General features: G+C 40.0%; 1 protein-coding gene across 4 annotated transcripts in view; it reads left to right on the top strand.

Annotated features, from left to right (window-relative positions):
• Positions 1-20,814, top strand: part of ESR1 (estrogen receptor 1) — a 272,302-nt gene that overhangs the window by 169,119 nt on the left and 82,369 nt on the right. The window lies entirely within an intron of this gene.

The raw sequence follows: 20,814 nt of genomic DNA on the forward strand, positions 1-20,814 counted from the left end.
TCAATGAAACTAAGCCATGCCGTGTGGGGCCACCCAAGACAATCCGGTCATGGTGGAGAGGTCTGACAGAATGTGGTCCACTGGAGAAGGGAATGGCAAACCACTTCACTATTCTTGCCTTGAGAACCCCATGAACAGTGTGAAAAGGCAAAATGATAGGACACTGAAAGAGGAACTTCCCAGGTCGGTAGGTGCCCAATATGCTACTGGAGATCAGTGGAGAAATAACTCCAGAAAGAATGAAGGATGGAGCCAAAGCAAAAACAACACCCAGTTATGGATGTGACTGGTGATAGAAGCAAGGTCCAATGCTGTAAAGAGCAATATTGCATAGGAATCTGGAATGTTAGGTCCATGAATCAAGGCAAATTGGAAGTGGTCAAACAGGAGATGGCAAAAGTGAATGTCGACATTCTAGGAATCAGTGAACTAAAATGGACTAGAATGGGTGAATTTAACTCAGATGACCATTATATCTACTACTGTGGGCAGGAATCCCTTAGAAGAAATGGAGTAGCCATCATGGTCAACAGAAGAGTCTGAAATGCAGTACTTGGATGCAATCTCATAAACGACAGAATGATCTCTGTTCGTTTCCAAGGCAAACCATTCAATATCACGGTAATCCAAGCCTATGCCCCAAACAGTAACACTGAAGAAGCTGAAGTTGAACGGTTCTATGAAGACCTACAAGACCTTTTAGAACTAACACCCAAAAAAGATGTCCTTTTCATTATAGGGGACTGGAATGCAAAAGTAGGAAGTCAAGAAACACCTAGAGTAACAGGCAAATTTGGCCTTGGAGTACGGAATGAAGCAGGGCAAAGGCTCATAGAGTTTTGCCAAGAGAACACACTGGTCATAGCGAACACCCTCGTCTAACAACACAAGAGAAGACTCTACACATGGACATCACCAGACGGTCAACACCGAAATCAGACTGATTATATTCTTTGCAGCCAAAGATGGAGAATCTCTATACAGTCAGCAAAAACAAGACCGGGAGCTGACTGCGGCTCAGATCATGAACTCCTTATTGCCAAATTCAGACTTAAATTGAAGAAAGTAGGGAAAATCACTAGACCATTCAGGTATGACCTAAATCAAATCCCTTATAACTATACAGTGGAAGTGAGAAATAGATTTAAGGGACTAGATCTGATAGACAGAGTGCCTGATGAACTATGGACAGAGGTTCGTGACATTATACAGGAGACAGGGATCAAGACCATGCCCATGGAAGAGAAATGCAAAAAGGCAAAATGGTTGTCTGAGGAGGCCTTACAAATAGCTGTGAACAGAAAGGAAGTGAAAAGCAAAGGAGGAAAGGAAAGATAATCCCATTTGAATGCAGAGTTCCAAAGAATAGCAAGGAGAGATAAGAAAGCCTTCCTCAGCAATCAGTGCAAAGAAATAGAGAAAAACGACAGAATGGGAAAGACTAGAGATCTCTTCAAGAAAATTAGAGATACCAAGGGAACATTTCATGCAAAGATGGGCTCGATAAAGGACATAAATGGTATGGACCTAACAGAAGCAGTAGATATTAAGAAGAGGCAGCAAGAATATACAGAAGAACTGTACAAAAAAGATCTTCACGACCCAGATAATCACAATGGTGTGATCACTCACCTAGAGCCAGACATCCTGGAATGTGAAGTCAGGTGGGCGTTAGAAAGCATCACTATAAACAAAGCTAGTGGAGGTGATAGAATTCCAGTTGAACTATTTCAAATCCTGAAAGATGATGCTGTGAAAGTGCTGCACTCAGTATGCCAGCAAATTTGGAAAACTCAGCAATGGCCACAGGACTGGAAAAGGTCCGTTTTCATTCCAATCCCAAAGAAAGGCAACCCCAAAGAATGCTCAAACTACTGCACAATTGCACTCATCTCACATGCTAGTAAAGTAATGCTCAAAATTCTCCAAGCCAGGCTTCAGCAATACGTGAACTGTGAACTTCCAGATGTTCAAGCTGGTTTTAGAAAAGGCAGAGGAACCAGAGATCAAATTGCCTACATCCGCTGGATCATCGAAAAAACAAGAGAGTTCCATAAAAAACATCTATTTCTGTTTTATTGACTATGCCAAAGCCTTTGACTGTGTGGATCACAATAAACTGTGGAAAATTCTGAAAGAGATGGAAATACCAGACCACTTGACCCACCTCTTGAGAAACTATATGCAGGTCAGGAAGCAATAGTTAGAACTGGACATGGGCCAACAGACTGGCTTCAAATAGGAAAAGGAGTACATGAAGGCTGTCACCCTGCTTATATTGTCACCCTGCTTATTTAACTTCTATGCAGAGTACATCATGAGAAACGCTGGGCTGGAAGAAGCACAGGCTGGAATCAAGATTCCCGGGAGAATGGTGATTGCAACAATGAAATTAAAAGGCGTTTACTCCTTGGAAGGAAAGTTATGGCCAACCTAGACAGCATATTAAAAAACAGAGACATTACTTTGCCAACAAAGGTCCATCTGGTCAAGGCATGGTTTTTCCAGTAGTCATGTATGGATATGAGAGTTGGACTATAAAGAAAGCTGAGTGCCGAAGAATTGATGCTTTTGAACTGTGGTGTTGGAGAAGACTCCTAAGAGTCCCTTGGACTGCAAGGAGATCCAACCAGTCCATCCTAAAGGAGATCATTCCTGGGTGTTCATTGGAAGGACTGATGCTGAAGCTGAAACTCTAATACTTTGGCCACCTGATGCGAAGAGCTGACTCATTGGAAAAGACCCTGATGCTGGGAGGGATTGGGGGCAGGAGGAGAAGGGGATGACAGAGGATGAGATGGCTGGATGGCATTACCGACTCGATGGACATGGGTTTGAGTAAACTCTGGGAGTTGGTGATGGACAGGGAGGCCTGGCGTGCTGCGATTCATGGGGTCGCAAAGAGTTGGACATGACTGAGTGACTGAACTGAACTGAACTGAATTAAGCAATGATAATGTCTAATTGGAAGGTTAAATAGCTAAGTAGAACTAAAATATGGGACCGTAATAATATCTAAGTTGGAATGATGAGACTTGAAGTGGTCTATGAACCTCGTGTCCCTGGTACCTCTTTTATGCCCAGACTTCATCTTCTTATAAGGAGAGGGGTCAGATTGGATTAGGTCCCATCCTAATGGCCCAATTTTAATTTAATCACCACTTTAAAAGCATTATATCCCAAAGTAGTCATACTCTGAAGGACTTGCGGTCAGGATTTCAACATAGGATTTTTGGGCGGGATACCTCTCAGCCTGTAGCCACACAACTTTTGTAATAAAATCCCATTTTCTGAAACAGGAAGAGACCAAAGTTATTTTGGAGGATATTTTGGTTTGGCTATTTAATCTAAGATGATTTTTGAGAATATGAATATTAAATATGTCAGTTCTCCTCTTTTTTTATTTTATTAATGATGTTGAAGGTGAAACTCCAATACTTTGGCCACCTGATGCGAAGAGCTGACTCATTTGAAAAGACCCTGATGCTGGGAAAGATTGAGGGCAGGAGGAGAAGGGGATGACAGAGGATGAGATGGTCGGATGGCATCACTGACTCAGTGGACATGGGTTTGGGTGGACTCCGGGAGTTAGTGGTGGAGAGGGAGGCCTGGGGTGCTGTGGTTCATGGCATCGCAAAGAGTCAGACATGACTGAGCGACTGAACTGGACTGAACTGAATGACTAGACATGTTTTAAAAATTCAAGAAAATAAACAATAGGCTTATAATCATAACTCAATTATGTGCTTCTTACTTTAGTCTTATAAAACTATCATTTCTAGGAATAACATCATGAAAAATAGTATTTTAATTTATTTTCAAGCCTGTATGGTGACTCACATTAAGAAAGCAGAGTGTGAAACCTCCTTTCAGGAGCAACTGATAATTGAAAATTAATCAATAATTCCAAAGTTCTTGAGAATAATCTGTTTTAACCACAGTGAATATTCCTCTTCTTCAGTATTGTTTGCAATATTGCATTGCTTGATTAATCTGGGTTTATTTCTAAATAATGGAACATAAATCTTGGACTCATTTGCTTTCTAAATACTGAATTGCATGTGGAATTAAAGCTTACTGAGCTTTTAGGATTGTACTCTCAATAAGCATAATCCGTAATCTCTGTTTGCTGTTGGTTTTTCGGTAAGAATATTTTGTGATATAATGAGAAGGCGTTAGTTACTCAGTCCTGTCTGACTCTTTGCAACCCCATGGACGGTAGCCCACGAGGTTCCTCTGTGCTTGGGATTTTTCAGGCAAGAATACTGGAGTGGGTTGCCTTCTCTTTCTCCAGAGAATCTTCCCAACCCAGGGATCAAATCCGTGTCTCCTGTTTTGGCAGGCAGATTCTTTACCACTGAGCCACCAATGAAGCCCTTTGTTGGGTAATACAATGGGTCATCTAAGAACTATAAAAATAATCAGGAGGACAGATTTCCCAAGTTGCATAATGTTATTGCCCAGTTCATTGAACATAATTTTTTTCATGACAGCTATTTTACTCAATATTTGCGTGTCGGTAGTTGAAAGATTGCAGAGAAGGCAGTGGCGACCCACTCCAGTACTCTTGTCTGGAAAATCCCATGGACGGAGGAGCCTGGTGGGCTGCAGTCCATGGGGTTTCGAAGAGTCTGACACGACTGAGCGACTTCACTTTCACTTTTCACTTTCATGCATTGGAGAAGGAAATGGCAACCCACTCCAGTGTTCTTGCCTGGAGAATCCCAGGGACGGGGGAGCCTGGTGGGCTGCTGTCTATGGGGGTCGCACAGAGTCGGACATGACTTAAGCGACTTAGCAGCAGCAGTTGAAAGATTGAGACAAACAATGCACTTTTAGTTGTCATTTTGGAAGGGTTCTTAGGAAACATAAGAGCCCTTTGGTTGGTTAGTAAGTGATGGGTTTCTTAGAACACATTGCTTGCTAATTTTATTAGACAAGCAAATAAATTCAAATGGTCAGCTACATTCCAATTTGTATTCTTCTAAAAGTCCTCCCCTTTTTCATTCTCGGATTTTGACACTCCTACACACCAGTTAAAGAACTTGTTAGAGTGTGTTCAAAAGAAACTGTTGCGATTAATTTCCTGGTCTCTTCTCTCTTTGATGTGTTACTATAATGCTTTGAATAATTTTCAGCGTCTGGCATTTGTTCAAGGACAGTTTCTTGTCTTGGAGGAGGGGAAGAAGAAATGAAGGAAAGAATACATATTCTTTCTTAAATAGAAGACAAAAATCATTTTTGTCTAAATAGTCTAAAGCATTTTGCTAAGTAGGTGACGAAAAATAGATAACTATTTGGCAGAGTCAGTTACCATAAAGATCTTTTCTTTGGGATAGTCATGAAGGGCAGAATTAGACCAGCAGTTGTTAATATCCAACATGTCTAGGTTATCTTGTCCAAAAGAAATTCAGATAGGTGAGCTTTGCAAACTGGAGCCATCTGAAGTTTTAAAATGGCTGCTGGTGTCTTAGTAGGAGACTAATTTTATTTTCTAATAATTAGAAAGGATGACCAGACCATGAACTCTAGGGTTATGCTTCGTCTCTCATGTCCTACACAGGATGTTCTGAGCAGTTTCTATGTGTAAATTGTACAGTGGGTCTACTCTGCCTGTTCACTCTATACTTGCATTTTAAGGTTTAGAGGTGTTTTACCTTTCCTTCCTTCTTTACAAACTTGTATGTTTTCTTCCATATTTCCATTCCTAAAGTGATGACAAACTTTCAGTAGTGGGTGAGAATGGAAAGAAATGATAAAACCATTGATCTGGAGGAGTTTCTTATTCATTACCTTGTTCACTTTTTAATAATCAGCCCCTAGCACCCAGGAGGTATTTGGTCAGTTTTTGTGGGGTTGAATTGAATTCTTTACAGAGTAAATGACAATAATGAAAATAGTGTTACAGAAGCTTTTCATCTAAGGGAAACATCAAGACTAAAATTTCTATGTATCCTTCTTATTATAGATCACGAGCTTTACCTTGTAAACCAAATCTACATTTAAGCATGAGACTTTCCTTAGTGACAGATCAAGGCCAACAGAATGAACTTGAGAAATATGTGTCAAATGTTTATTTAAAAGTCTGTTGTGAAATATAAATCTAAGAGTATACGGTTCTTCTGTTCACATAAAGTTATTGCTGCTCTAGCTTGAGCAGGTTCAACTATATTGAACTTAAAAATTCAGATGTGTGAAAACTTTTAGTGTCTCTTGCTTTCTTGGTAGACCTTTGCCCAACTTGCCTTCTCAGCAGTTTATCCATCTGTCATTAGGTTAAACCTTTCATGTTCATAACAAACATGTTTTCCTCAAAAGGATTGTATGTCTTTGGTCAAATGTAAACATCAAAACTAAGAAGTTCTTCGGTGTTTCCAGGCAAATCAGATGTGTCTTTACGTATTGTTAAACTTGAGTTTAACATTATGTAGATTCTTTTTATATGATACTAATATATTTACATAGATAATCCCATTTAATTCATTCACTTTGTGTTTCATTCAGTCAAAAAGCATTCACTGGTTGCCCGCTGTGTACAAATTGAGGAAGACAGAAATACGATTAAGGCAGGTTCTGTGCTCTGAAAGACCTCACAGCTTAATGGGCAGACTAACATGTACTGGGTGTTCATTGGAAGGACTGATGCTGAAGCTGAAACTCCAACACTTTGACCGCCTGATGCAAAGAGCTGACTCATTTGAAAAGACCCTGATGCTGGGCAGAAGGAGATTGCGGGCAGAAGGAGAAGGGGATGACAGAGGATGAGATGGTTGGATAGCATCACCGACTCAATGGACATGGGTTTGGGTGGACTCCGGGAGTTGGTGATGGACAGGGAGGCCTGGCATGCTGCAGTTCATGGGGTCACAAAGAGTCGGACACGACTGAGCAACTGAACTGAACTGAACTGAACTGAACATGTACACACCAGAAACAAAGAGCAGGTGAGGGCTGGAACTCAGAAGCCATGGAGACCTGGGTCAAATCCCACTCTAACTTTGTTCCAGGCGATGTTACATGACTTTTATTTAGGAGCCTCTGTTTCCTTACTGGTAAGACAGGTTTAACATATAAAATGCTTATCTTAGTGATAGCATTTAAGAAGTGTTCATAGAATAGTCTAGAGCAATGCTTTTTCAATAGAAATGTAACCTCGGTCACATATGTAACTTAAATTTTTCTAGTAGCCACATTAAAAAGGTGAAAAGGAATCAATGAAATTAATTTCAATATCTTGTATTTAATTCAGTATGTCCAAACTATTCAGTCATGTCCAACTCTTTGCACCCTCATGAATCATAGCGCACCAGGCTCATCTGTCTATTGGGTTCTCCAGGCAAGAATACTGGAGTGGGTTACCATGCCATTCTCCAGGGGATCTTCCTGACCCAGGGATTGAGTCTTCTGTATTGACAGATGGGTTCTTTACCACTAGCACCACCTGGGAAACCCTTTATTTAATTCAGTATGTCCAAAATAGCTTTTCAATGTGTCATTAGTATAAAATATTATGAATCAGCCAGTTTGCATTCTTTGTTTTGTATTTGAAATATGCTTTGTATTTTACATTTTTAGTATGGATGGTAACTTTTCATTGAGGGTATTTGAATCTGTATTTAGATTTCATAAACTTTAGGGTGGAAAAAAGTAGATTTACATACCCAAGTAGATCCAAATAGGAGGTTTTTGCAAACTGAATTGAGCATCAGTTTTAAAATTTAATCCAATCAAGATTAAGTTAAAAATTCTGGTCCTTATTCACACTAACCACACTTTAAGGGCTCAACAGCTTAGGGGGCCAGTGGCTATCATAGTGGGTAGTGCAGTTCAAGAATGACAACTCAGTAAGATAAGTACTATAGCAGAGGCATGAGCAGAGAGCTCTAGGGAGTTAAGGAAGGAATCCGTGAAGTGGATCTTGAAAACCTAATAGAAACTTACTAAGGAGAAAGGAGGAGGGAAAACACTTCCATCTGATCTCTTGGAAGCGTGTGAAGTAGCAACAGTAGACTCATTTAATCGTTTAAGAGCGAGTCATTGAACACACATCATGTGAGATGCAGGGGCTAGATGTTGGGGCTTCAGTTAGCTAGACATGGCCCTTGAGCTTAAGGAGCTTAGAGTCTAACTGTGATTCATGGGCCTGTTTTTCAGAGAGAGAGAGAGATGTAAGTGTCATTTTGGGTGTGCCAAAATGCCTAGCCTCTGTAGCTCGAATTTCTAGCTTGTCACCTTCAAAGGATTCTTGTGAATAGGACTTTTTTGAGCTGTAAGCAAATTTACTTTGGTTATTCATTTCCAGTGAAAAAAGCTGTTTTGTTGTTGTTTTATTATTGCTTGTGATTGGCGTGGCCTGTACTGAAGGTTTCCTGTGGCATCTAGCTCTAGTAGTCATTTGCTTGTTGGTATTTCAACTGTCAGCTGTTGGGTTGAGCTAAATCTCGTTCCTGTCTTTGGCTCTTTTAATACCTGGGCAGAGGTGGGAGTGGTTGCTGTTCTGTTAGCTGTCTGGGATATTGGACCTGTCCCTGAGGCAAGCAGAAGATGACTTAGACTCAAATGAATCATGTCTGCTGCTAGTGAAGGCACTCATAGAGTTATCAACACATTACTTAATTTTGCAATTCTGGGTCCTTAGTATGGATCAAGTCAGCTCTCAAATTTGCAAATTTCTATCCAGTTGATTGTGTAGATTTTGCCTGTTGCTTTGTCTTCACCAACTCTCCTTGAACATTAGGCAAAAGAGACAAACAAACAAACAAAGACACCAGCAAAACAGACAAGAAACAGCTTGATAATTCTAGAAAGATTCTCAAGAAAAACTGTTTTCTACAAGATAATTGTCTACTCCTTAGACTATTCAATAAAGGAGACTTCTATGGCATTCCTGATTATGTTTTTCAGTATCTCATAATCCTTCTGGTTACAGGAAGCTTTTCCTAAAATCTAATCCATATGTCTATTTTCTCATTGGATGTCTTTATTTTTTTTTTCCATTAGATGTCTTTAATAAGGCTACTTCCCATCAGTAATAGAGCTCTCTTATCTTCTGAGAAATGTGGGCTGAGATGACATTCAAAACCAACTGTGAGAAATTAAAATATCTAAGTAGAATTCAATTTGGGACCAAAACACTAGAAGTAGCAAATTTGGTAATCGATTCTGGCATTGAAAGCTAGGCTAAAGAGAGGAATTATAGCATCTGTGTGTACAAATGCAAAGTTTTTTACAAAAAGTGATTTTTGACCCCTGTTGCTAAGCTCCAGCCATGTTTGAGCAGACAGTTGGGTTCAGAACCTATTGTCCACTCTCGGTTGTAATAATTTGAGCACTGAGGGGCTACTATTTTCAAGTATTGTTTCTATGATTAAAAGTGATTTTAAATAGGTAAATTACACATTTCATGGTCTAAGTAGTTATTTTTAGAAAATCTATTTTTGAAAACCTCATTAGGTATAATGTAAAAGTCAAAAAATTAAAGTGCATGTGGGTATTACATTTTAGAAATGTAAGAGTCCCTTCCCACCTTTTCTTCACTCCTTCATTAATTCATCAGTTCTCCTGGCAGCTATGAAAGTGCCACTTGCTCAGTCCTGTCTCTTTGTGACCCCATGTACTGTAGCCCGCCACGCTCCTCTGTCCATGGAATTTTCCAGGCAAGAATACTGGAGTTGCTTTGCTATTTTCCCCTCCAGGGGATCTTCCCAACCCAGGATCGAACTCAGGTCTCCTGCATTGCAGGCAGATTCTTTACCGTCTGAGCACCAGGGGTTATGACTGTATTTTAAATGATTTGCTTGTATCTCTCACAGCAAACAGAAAGTCCTGACTTCCTGCTGTGGAAGATTAAGAATATACATCATTTGTTGTATTCCTTCTCCCTTCCCCTTTCTCCACCCATCAATTTTTGTTTCACACACAAGTGTGTGTGCATGTGCTTGTGTGTGTGTTATATGCCTGCTCTTGGGTTTATTTTGTCTAGAAGATAGTTCAGGAAGAAGATAGGTCAGAGTTGCTGCCTGCCCATCTTCCCTACAGGGAAGGATTCTCATGCTGGAAGCCTTGACCTTTTCCAGGAAGATCACTTACATTTCCTCGCGGATTGTTTCTCATCCTTTGACCTAAGTACTGATGGGCTTTGTTGTGAGCAGCGGCCCTAGGATTTCAGATCTCTGCTAGGCTTCTATTACCCTGCTTCATCTCATTTCACCCATCAATCATCTGTCTTCCAGGAATTCTGTGAAAAGTGTTTGGTTGGTTAATGTTGTATTCCTCCAGTTGGCAGCACTTTTAAGAATGTGTCCCCCCTGTATATCATTATCATTTTAATAGGCTCTTGGATTATTAGTATAAATTACAAAAACTATACCGTATCTGTCTTTTAAGCATCTATTTCTTTGCTACTTGGGTGTCTCATAAATGCATATAATAGTTCTTTCCCCAAATAATATGAAGAATGGAAATAAATAACTATCTTCTTTGCTTGTTGTGCTGTGCTGAGTCACTCTGTCCTGTCTGACTCTTTGTGACCTCATGGACTGTAGCCCGCCAGGCTCCTCTGTCCACGGGGATTCTCCAGGCAAGAATCCTGGAGTGAATTGCCATTCCCTCCTCCAGGGCATCTTCCCAATCTAGGGATCAAACCCCAGTCTCACACACTGCAGGCTGATTCTTTACCGTCTGAGCCACCAGGAAAGCCCAAGAATACTGGAGTGGGTAGCCTATCCCTTCTCTAAGGTATCTTCCTGACCCAGGAATCTAAGTGGGGTCTCCTGCATTGCAGGTGGATTCTTTACCAGCTATAACTACCATGGAAGCCCTCCTTGCTTGCTAATTGGGTTTAATTGTGAGGTCAATACAAGTAAAGGCTCCAACTTCAGATAGTTTTAAAGAATATGCTTATATTTATATATGAATCTCCAAATATAATCTCTGGTCTCCTCTTTTTATTTCCTGGTGAGCACCAGAAACCTGTGTGTGTGTGTGTATGTGTGCTAAGTTGCTTCAGTTGTGTTTGACTCTTTGTAACCCTATGGACTGTAGCCTGCCAGGCTCCTCTGTCCATGGGATTCTCCAGGCAAGAATACTGGAGTGGGTTGCCATGCCCTCCTCTAGGGGATCCTCAAGACCCAGGGATCAAACCCATGTCTCATTATGTCTCCTGCACTGGCAGGAGGATTCTTCACTACTAGTGAGACCTAGGAAGCCCACAAGAAATCCTAGGCACATATATACTCAATAAAAAGTTGTTAAATTAAGATGGAAAATAGTCCTCCCAATAAAGTGAAAGCAAAGCATAAGAGCCCACTAAAGTCCTAACACACTCCTCAAGCTGCTGATCCAGGACCTGTGGGTTTTAAACTCCATCCCACTTATTATTTCATGTGTGACAACAAGCAGCTTCAAAAGCCCTCCATCAAAAGTGAGTCCAGGAAACTATGTCAAAATAAGTAAAGAGGCTTTCTTGTTTTCTCTTTATGCAGTAAGGTATGTTGTGACCAGTAGTGGAAAGCTTACTAAATCACATTAAAAAAAAAAATCTTTGTAACCAGGAGAGAGGTGCTCATTGAGAAAGAGGCAGGAGAGAGAACACGAGAGAGACAGATTCATTAAGCCTGCCCATTTCTTGCTTAGGGTACATTTATTTGAGAATTTATCATTGAAAGGATCAATTTCCCCACTTTCCAAGGCAGGTTTCTTACCTTGACTTAAAATGAATCTTTAAAAATGCTATTTAAATAATGTCATTTTCCCAGATGCAAAGAAGAAATCTTTAGGCCTTTCACGTGCCCTCACATATCCTCAGCATTTCACAAACTCCAGCAAGGGATCTTGTTGAGGGGATCCACAAGTAGAGAAGACACAGATGGGCACACACTCAGAAGCCACAGTGTGCTCATGTGTCAGCTTCTATGTTCTCAAGGTCAACATCTGCGTGAAAATTAGCCTTTAGTAGCAGGGGTGTTTGCTCTAGATACCTAACTCCTGAGTCTGTCAAAGGGTTTTTGACTTCCCATGCTGGAAAAGCAAATAACTCTTACCTTACTGATCAGCCCAACTGCTTGTCTTTCTTCCTTCTGACCATCTTATCCATCCATCCATCCAGGATTTATTGAGCACTTATGTGCCAGAAGGCACCTAGGGGATAGCAAAGAGAATTGTACACAACTTTTCTAGGTGCATAAGCTCATAATTAAGAGACAATTTCAAATGGGAAATAAAATTATGATTTAAAATGTATGTCTATTATTTGATGAGAGCATTTTAAAGTTCAGCATTGAAATTCTAAATATATTGTGTTCTTAAGTTCATTTTTTTGGTCAAACCTTCACAAACTGAATCATCCATATGGTTACTTTACTGGATTTATTTCACCTAACTGGCAAGAATTGTAGGGGAAACTGAATACCTTCGCAACAAAATTCCTTACATGGCAAACTGATTCTCTCACCTTGAATCCTAGTGAGTACTGTGATTATTAATAAGCTCCCACTTAATGAATGGTTACCAGACAGCGGGCACTATTTAAGCACTTTCTATTTATTGGCTTGTTTCCTCATCATGGCAACTCTGTGAGGAAGGGGCTTTTTTTTTTTTTTTTTAATTCTCTTCTTTTCAGATGAAGAAACCGAGGCATGGAAAAGTTAGGTAGCTTTCTCAACGTTTCTCCACTATGAAGTTGATGAGTGAATATTCCAGAGGTCACATTCTTAAGGGCTCACACCTGAGTCACACTGAATATTATCTACTCTACTGAAGTTTCCTCTGAGGAAAGACATTGCCTATCAAGAATAGTAATATCTTCTCATAAACAGCTCATCATATTAGTCCTTACAGTATGCTTGAACCAATGTTCTTGTCCATAAAAAAGGAGAACATCATGACTGCCGGCCGTGGTTACCACTGTGGTTAGCACAGAATCGCATTGAAATTTCTCTGCACAGTATTGAGATGCTTCTCAGTTTGACTGCACTCCCCTGGACAAATGCTTCCTTCTCTCAGCACACACCCTCGGCTTGAGCCAGAGCACCTCAATGTGTTATACTCATGCCCGGGCAAGTCTCTGCTTGTGTGGTTCCCATGTTGCTTCTTCTGCCCCACTGTCTTCTTTTGTGTCATCATGTTCTCATTGACGTCTCCATCATATCTGATGGTCTGCACCAACCCCCTCTGCCTTAATACACCCCTTCTCCATTGCTTTTCCTCTCCTCAAAATGCTTTAAACTTGTAGGTTGTGCCTCAGGATTGGGTGCCAAGTCTTGCAGTGCCTGATTTTGACCCTATGAGACCTTGTTATATATATATAACTCTTTATAGATCATTTACTTCCTAACAGTTGAATAATAAACATGTCCATAGAGGCAAAATTAGAACTTTGGGGTCTAACCCAATATGCAAAATAAATTAAAGTGCACTAATTTCAGTCCCTAATACATGCCTTGAACTTAACAGATCGTCAATGAATATTTGGGGGAATCACATTGGTTGTATTGGTTTTCGTGAACATATCCTAAGTGTCACAGTTGGAGTAAGGTACAGAGAAGCTGATCCTTTGAATCATCTTAAACAGGTGGGAAGCCACTGTCTCCTTAGTAAAGACAAAGGAGATTTGAGTGACAAGAAGGTTTTCAACCCATCCGAGGGTATTTATTCTAATACTTGATCCCAGCTGACAAAATGGGACAAATAATCTTTCATAAGCAGGTGCTATTTTCTTCCTACCCAAATGCCCTTCCTCATCCTGGCCAAAGGAAGAGCAAAATGGTAAAATAAAAAAACAAGCAGACAATGTGAAGAGCATCTCCCTGTTGATTCTTTTGCCCAATCTTAATAAGCCTAGATTTGATCATTCTTTGGGGGAAATCAGTATTAATATATATTTGGCTCCTTAGTTTTCTCATTATGTACTCATTTATTTTTTGCCCATTCAATTAACATATAATTTATCAATCAACTAGTACATGAAAAGATCTGTGGTAGCCCATTCACGGAATAGAAACTGAGACATCAAATGTCTGTAAACCCAAACTGTTGTGCTCAAATTCCACAATCATGTTTTGGTAATAACCTTAGGAAACTTAGAATGCTTTTACACTCTGATCCAAAAAAAAAGTCGTTTTCTTCTTTTCAGTCCCAGTCCCAGTGTTGCACAAGGAGACAGAGGACATAAAGAATCCCAGAGGGTTAACACTGTAGCTTGTAAGAACTTCAAGTGGACAAGTATAACCCATTACAAGCTCTAATACTGATGAATCACAAGAAAACTGTCCCCTGAGAAGTAATGTCCAGAATAACTATGATTGCTGGAAGCTGATTGATCCAGGAATTTAAGTTATTTCTCAACAAACTGTCATTCCACTGTCTGCCTCTTTCTTGACACTGACTGTGCTTTTAGTAGGGCAAAAGTATTTGAAATTTTTGTTAGAATTCAAAATTCAAATCGAGCTCACTTTGCTAAAAGTCCATTGGATGGAGTAGCAGAAGAGAAAAACATAGAAATGAAAGCAAAGGGAATGGAAAAACTTTAGAGATGCCACCACCATCCTGAAAAGATTAACAAATAGGCCACTGAAAGCCAGGGGGAGGGAAAGGGCACTTGGCGGTGTTCCTGAAGTCTTCTGGAAGTGCTGAGGGGATCCCAGCCCTCGGTATTTGCTAGGATTTTGTTGTTAGGAAGATTATTTGCTTTCAGATGTACTGCTTTCATATTTTCTGTGTAGTTAAGACTATCCTTTTTCTCGTAGTTATTTCTCTGAATCATTCCAAAAGGGAGGTAGTAAATGGCTAGGTAAATTGAATGTGTAAACATGCTGTTTACATATAGCCACAAAGATAATGAGGCCTAGCCCGGGAGACTCTACCATTAGGATATTATAGTTGCCAATGAAATCAGGATTATGTTTTTTAATTGATTCGTAGACCCTTGCAAGGGGAATTCCCTGGTGGCTCAGTTGTAAAGAATCCACCTGCCAATGCAGAAGATGTGAGTTCAATCCCTGGGTTGGGAAGATCTCCTTGAAAAGGAAATGGCAACCCATTCCAATATTCTTGCCTGGGAAATCCCATGGACAGAGGAGCCTGGTAGGCTGCAGTCTATCGAGTTGCAAAGAGTTGGACATGATTTAGTGACCAAACAACAGCAACAAGACCCTTGCAAACATTTACTCAGAATCTTTTTCAATGTTAGTTTTGTGAAAAGCACTGTTCTGGGTTCTTTTGGGTAAAACAAAGATGAGTGAGCCTGCATCTTCCTCTCCAGTAAGTTCATCCATTAGAGGGGTGGTATCTTCTAGAACTGGGCAAAGGCTGACAGAAAGGATAAAAAACCTGATATAAAATGAAAATCAGTTCCATTTTTCTGAAGGCATGTCATTAATCACACACAGTTTTGCAAACTTCAGATAAAGATGACATCATTGGTCCACTTAGCCAAATATAATCAGTTCTCCTAAGACTGAGAACTGTTTTTTTGTCTTCATGTTTTTATGACTAAAAACTGTTTTCTTCCTGCCAGCTCACATTCTGAAGTTTAGGTATTCTTCACATTCTCCTTGTATTTCAAGCAGAATCCTATCACACACCTGCATATATTTTAGATGATTTGGTCTCACTCTCCATTTCTAGTCCTAAAATTTGAATTTTATTGGTATCTAAGATACCTTGGACAGAATATTAGAAGTCCTTCAAAGTGGACTGGGCGGCCATTTCTTACCTCATTTGTCCTGGCCACCCCTTATAATGGTTGCGTCAAAGTTAATGACCAAGTGGGTGGTCCTGTCCTCCTGACCAGTTCTCAGCTGGCCAGTTACATTTGGAGAAAAACTCACACATCTGAGATGTCTTTATAAGAGATATGAAAGTTGAAGAGCATGTATTTTTGAGGTTTTGCTTATTTCGTGTATAACTTCTTGGTCGATTTTACTCTCTTAGAAGTAAATAGAAGGTGCTTTTTGATATCTCAAAGTCATTTTATAATTCATTAAACTACCTCTTTATTTTAAGACCTGCCATTTGCCTGTACTCTTCAAATCCTGATAAATTTTTCACAGACATTCTTTAGTTAAGTAAGGGTATAAATGGTTTCCCTTAGTATTAATAGCTTATGAAGGGAGTCACTGAACCTGAGTCATTAAGGCCAATTCCTGTAATGCTCTTAAGTAGCAGTTTGTTTGTTTGTTTGTTTTAATAGATCCATATGGACAGAGGCGCTTGGTAGGCTACAGTCCATGGGGTTGCAAAAGAGTCAGACATGACTTAGCGACTAAACAACAAGATCTGTATTATAACTTTTTTCCTCATCTCTTTGTCTCTTATGCACAAAGCATTCCAATAGTTTGTAATATTCTTGCTCTTCAATAATGTTTTGAGAGCATTCCAAGAAAAGTAGGGGATGAAAGAGAACTTCCCTGCTGTTACGTGATGTGCTTGAAATTATCAGCAGCCTCTGTGTATCTGGGAAGTCACTGGCTGCTGTCACTCCCCTACCAGGGGTTCTTAACCCAGGGTCCATGGAAACACAGAGTTCTTAAAAAAGAACTGAATGTCAGTCTTGTTTTGTTGTTTAGTCCTGAAGTCGTGTCTGACTCTTTGTGACCCCATGGACTGTAGCCCACCAGGCTCCTCTGTCCATGGGGTTTCCCAGGCAAGAATACTGAAGTGGGTTGCCATTTCCTTCTCCAGGGGATCTTCCTGACCCAGGGATCAAACCCACTTCTCCTGCACTGATAGGCAAATTCTTTACCATCGAGCCACTTGGGAAGCCCAATTTCAGTATAACGGGTTTTATTTTGTGATTTTTAAAATATCTTCTTTTATGTATTTAGAACTTTATTCTGAGAAGAGTCCATGGACTTTATCAGACTTCTAAATTGAGCAAAAGGTTTAAGAATCCTGTCATAAATGTATTTCAACCTACAAATTTAGATGATCGAACTCATGGGCATGGTGTAAAAAGAAAATATGTCATAATATTTGTGGCATATTTTTTTATCATTCAAAAGGAACCAAAGCAATGATAGCTACTATTCATTTGTCAACTGCCAGTATTTTCCAGACAATGTCAATTTTTTTAGTTTTAACCACAACATACTGTAGGGATAGTATCATTCCCATTTTCTAGGTGAATTAACTGAAGCCCAGAGCAATTCAGTTATTGAAACAATACATTAAAAGCAGGCATTATGCTAGGCATTAGGGATGAAATAATTCACCCAAAGTCACATTGCTAGGAAGTGGCAAAGTTGAGTTCAACAAAGCCTATTGCCACCCCCCACCCTCCATCTCACATTGCATCTTCATAGTCCTAATTCTGCATTGGAAAAGTAAAAAATCCTATTGAAAAACACAGACCTCTAAGAAAGTAGCCAACAGATATTTTTTTCCTTTGTATAAATATGAAACATAATTAAATAATCCTGCAGAATATTAGTAATTCTGCTTATACTTTTCTTCTTTCTAGCATTGCCTGAGCAAACCAGAGTCCAATGAGCAATTTCCTGGAATAAGCTCATTCTCTTCTAGGACCTTCACTAGTCTGTCATCAAGAGAGAGAATGATATATCATTTTCAGTGATGGTATCTGTATGTCTGTGAATCCAAGAAAACATTTCTACTCCTCTGCCTCACTAAATAGTCATAAACCTTGCCTCTAATTTGGCGCATGTGCCATTGGTTTGTGTGTGGTGGGGAGGGAAAGGTATGGAGGAGTGGTTTTGAATTTTCTAGTGATCCCATGATTTTCTCTTTGTCGTCTGGAACAGTTAGAACAAGAGACTTTACAGTCTTGAAGACAGATTATATTTTCCTTGTGGAGTGTTATCCATGTTTATGATGATAAACACAATTTCTTGGAATCAAAAGAGCCACTTCATGCCCTTGTCCAATTCTGGCTCAACTCTTCTTTGTGGATTGGAGGCTGATTTGAGAAGCTGATCTTGACACCAGCAGCAGTTGAAAATATGATGAAGAGTTTTAGCCCATTATAGCCTGGAGGATACCCTAACTACTTCATAGGTGGTAAGAAGAGAAAAGGGAAAAAAAAAATCCTTTCCTTTGGGTTTATGACGGGGGTTATAGATTGGACATCTGACTAATCCAGACTAAGTGGGCATGGATATTCTCTTGAATTTTAATTTGTAAAAATAAAGACAACTTCTCCATAAAAGTGCTTCCCAGCTGGCTCAGTGGTAAAGAATCTGCCTGCAACGCAGGAGACGCAGGTTCAACCCCATGGACAGAGAGAGGAGCCTGGCAGGCTGCAGTCCATGGGGTCGCAAAAGAGTCGGACATGACTTAGCAACTAAACAACAATAGTCTCCACAAGAAGAAGAAATAGTTATGTTCAGAATATGTTTAGTTCCAAGAATTCAAAATAGACAAAGCAGTTTTGAGTTTCCTTTTCCTCAAACGTCATTCCAGGTTGATACGTTGGTTGCCAGGTTTGTAAGAAAAAACCACCCCATCGACTCTGTCTGCTTTCCTCTGGGACGAGCAGTGGACAGTTCCAAGGCTGGTGACCCCCGCAGTGCAGTCAGACCATCTCTCTTGTCCCCAAAGAGGAAGCTGGTGCAGGGTCTGCTGGGAGGCATGAGGTGACAACATCTCATAGGCTGGGGCTGCATTTGCAGTCTGAGTGGACTTTCCCAGGGTCCTGGGGGAGGGCGAACACAGCTGCAGGGACTCCTTGAGGCTGGGACCCTGTCTGCCCTCAGGATTCCCTTGGGATTAAAGAAAAAGAGTACATGTGATCTTTTAATGCTCATCTCCTAATGTGAGAAAGTGGATGGAAGTGTTGCTTCTCAGCCAGCAATGACCAGGCAGCAGTGTATTTTATGCCATTTTCGAATTCTTATTATTGAAAATATTTTGATAAAAAGTCACAAGCATGGCCAGAGTTTTTTTTTTTTTTTTTTTTTTTTTTTTTTTTTTCGGAATCAGTAAATAACAGATGTTTATTTTTCCCTTTCTGGACATCTGTTTAACAACTTTGGACATAATGAGTACAAAGAAAAGAAAGCATATGCCAGTCCCATGCTGATCTTTATTTTCTTTTTTAAAGTTATCAAGTCATTCTTTTCAGTATGGGGGAACAAACAGCTATCTTTTTGATGCACTGGCATTTTTCATGGCATCTTGGTGTCCTTTTCTCTGCACATCCTTTCTAATCGATACTATCAATCACATGATTTCAATTCTCACCTACTTCTTAATAAAACCCAAATTTATGATTTTGGGCTGCCCTAGGCTTCTTGGCCTCGGACACTTATTTCAGCAATCCGCTAGGCTTGATCCTTTCCTGGTGGCTTAGTAATAAAGAATTTGCCTGCAATGCAGGTGATGCAGGAGACCAGAGTTCGATCCCTGAGTCAGGAAGATCCCCTGGAGGAGGAAATGGCAACCCACTCCAGGATTCTTGCCTGAGAAACCCCATAGACAAAGTAGCCTGGTGGGCTACAGTCCATGGGGTCACAAAGAGCCAGACACGACTGAGAGACTGACCACCACTTTTCCACATGGTTGCACCTTAAGAAGCTTAGACTAAGTATGTTCCACCCGGCGCTTACTGCCTTCCCCTGAGAACCTCCTCTTCCTTCTGTCTGCCCATCACATGGCCAACTCCACTATCTAGATCCTCCGGAGATGCTGGGCCCCTCCTCTCCCTCTTTTCATCTCATCAGTTGCTAAGTTCATTTTATTCACCGTCCTTTATATCTTCTCAGCGGGTCTCTTTCAGTTCATTCTTGTGGAATGAAGTCCTAACGAGTCACCCTAGTTAATACTCTTATTTTTAAAATCCTCCAGTGGCTCTTCTTTGCACCAGAGTGAAGCCTAAGCTCCGTGGCAACCATGTGGCCCTGTCTTTCTTCTCCAGCCCCATTTCTGACCACACCTTCCTCTCCTCTCTGCCCCAGCTTGTCTGGTCTAGGGACACTTCCAGGAATGTTCCACCCTCTCTAATCCCTCAGTAGGTTTGCCTCCCCTTTATCAAGTATGCCTTCAAGACCTGAACCAGAAATATGAGGAAGGCTTGCCGCTATGGATTAGCTGCCAGTCCTGTTGCGTCCAGTAAACCCTGGACAGTCCTCTAATGTGATCTTAGATACTACTCTTTTATTTTATTTTTAACCATTTTATAATTGAAGTATAGTTAATTTACAAAGTTGTATTAGTTTCAGGTGTATAATAGCAAAGCGATCCAGTTTTATTCATATATTTATGTATAAATATTTATACATATATATGTATATATACTCTTTTTCAGATTCTTTTCCATTATAGATTGTTACAAGATATTGAATATAGTTCCTAGTGGGTCCTTGTTGTTTATCTATTTTATATATAGTAGTGGTTGCAATCTTTTAAAAAATTGGACCGTCTTTTCTTTTAGCTTTGGTGTCAGAGAACAAGACATATTAAAATTTTTGTTCATAGCATTAATATTGTGCCTGACACATGGTAGATGTTCAAAAAAGTGAAGAGATTTATTTTTCTGTAACTAATTTATGCTTGTAAGTACTCCAAAAATACTCTATGTGCAATGTGCATTTTTTTTTTTTTAAGTGATTGGATTGGGTATTTAAATTTCACTTCTTGTTCCTTAAAAAGTTGGGTTTGCGCAAAGATTTTACAGACTTTTTAAGACTGAAGCAACACTGTACTCAACAGGACAATTTCCCAATTAAAGGGAATGATACATTCCTATTTTAATCCATGATCACGTTTAGACTTATTTTTAGAGATTGGAAGGTCTAACAGTTGAATTCTCCAAATATTCTTCCTGTCTCCTTAGCATGTTCTGTCTCCCTTTGTCTCTGT

This window comes from Cervus canadensis, chromosome 33 (assembly GCF_019320065.1).
Source record: "Cervus canadensis isolate Bull #8, Minnesota chromosome 33, ASM1932006v1, whole genome shotgun sequence".
NCBI lineage: Eukaryota > Metazoa > Chordata > Mammalia > Artiodactyla > Cervidae > Cervus > Cervus canadensis.